Source organism: Lactuca sativa, chromosome 6 (assembly GCF_002870075.4).
Source record: "Lactuca sativa cultivar Salinas chromosome 6, Lsat_Salinas_v11, whole genome shotgun sequence".
Classification (NCBI taxonomy): Eukaryota; Viridiplantae; Streptophyta; class Magnoliopsida; order Asterales; family Asteraceae; genus Lactuca; species Lactuca sativa.
In genome coordinates this window covers 98,775,593-98,777,398 of record NC_056628.2, presented here as the reverse complement: position 1 = coordinate 98,777,398, position 1,806 = coordinate 98,775,593, and positions in this window count along the sequence as shown.

The following is a 1,806-nucleotide window of genomic DNA, read 5'->3' as shown; positions in this document are numbered from 1 at the left end:
AAGCACTTCAGCTCGATAAATAGCTTTCGTTGTTGAAAACCGGGAAATATATTGAAAAATAGGCCTTGCGAGAGTAGAACTTCAAACTGAAAAGAATAATTTCTCGGGCTCTCCGGGCACTTCGGGGCGTATTCCGGGCATTAAAAATAATACCGGGGCTTCGGGGAAAGTCAAAATAATAAAAATATGGTAAGAGGGGTGAAAAATGGCAAAAATCCATTTTTACTCGGCAAGTCTCGCAACCCATGTATTTATAGGGTGAGATGCGAGGCTGGATCAGAAGGGCGCGTCAGCAGCAGCAGCTAGGTGGCAGCGAGGGAGGAAGACACGCGACTCAAGCGAAGCTCGGACACGCGAAGGGGGCAGCTGGCGGTTTCGGACTCCGGACCAAACACGCGTCGGACTTCGGACTTGCCACGATTCGGATGACTCAGCGAGATTGAACACCTATGCGAGGCGCATCGGACGCACACTGGTGCTCGGTTCGGTTCAATCATTAGGCTGCACGTGTCGGACCCGGGTAGAGCGGCTACTGTTCATGCGAGATTCCCCGGGTCTTATCCATAATTTCTTGGTTTTTAAGCCAAAAAATTCCGAAATTCATAACTTTCGCATACGAACTCCGTTTTTGACGTTCTTTATATGCACGCATAGCTAAAATTATGCTCTACATCTTTTGTTTACACTTCGTCGGCTAACTTTGACTTTTTATATTATTATTTTTAACAGATCAGGACAGGATAATCCGTTAAAAATTCATAACTTCTTCATCCGATATCCGTTTTCGTCAGACTTTTTACCGTTGTACTACAATTGACGAGACCTTCAATTCTCGTTTAGGTTGTGTCGGCTAAAAATCAATCGATCTAAAATTCGAGTTTTTAGCTGTGTACTGCTAAACTGAAACTTCGAAAAATCATAACTTCCTCATACGAAGTCAGATTTTGGCGTTCTTTTTATCGAACTTCTCGGTTTAACGAATACTACAACTCTCATTTAGATTACTAAGGCTAAAAAGTAGTTTATCAAAAGCTCACTTTTTACGTCATTCGGCACCGTGCAGGTTTTGTCGCGAATCTTCGATTGGTCATAACTTCTTCGTTATAACTCGGATTTTTACGAGGTTTTCGCCTATGTGTTTCTAACGAGATTATCTACAACTTTCAATAATAAAATTTTACTTATTTCAAATTTTATATTTTCGCTAAATTTTCCATATTTGGCTATTAATTGGAATCTCATAAGACTTCCAACATTTTATGAGTGATTTTAAACATAGTTTTACTTCATTTCTAGTAAAAACTAGATGTTAGAACTCAACACTCAATTTTATTCACTTTTAATAATAACAATACACAATTTCAGAACGTGTATGTTACAGATAGGGACTCGGTGAGTTGGCGAGCCAACTCGGCGAGTTAGCGAGCCAACTCGGCGAGTCGGGTCAACTGAAAGTTGACTCTGACTTTGACTTATGGCATGATCAGGGGTAAAATTGTCATTTTACCCAAAGGACAGTTAGCAGTGATTGATTGAGTATGTTGTGGGAATTACAGCCAGAGGATTTCCGGAGCAGCAACAACAATAGTAGAGAGTCAGTACCCGATCTGATCAGCAGCTACTTCAAGGTGAGTTACCATCTAGTAGCGGTGGGTCTACGGCCATAATGTCGGCCCACCAGTAGGAGTTGTATTTAGATGATTGTCTTTGTGATATTCATCTAAGGATTTCTACTACATGTGTTATGTTTATGTGCTAGTATGAGATGATGATATGTGCCAGTGACAGTAGGGGAGATAGTCCCCA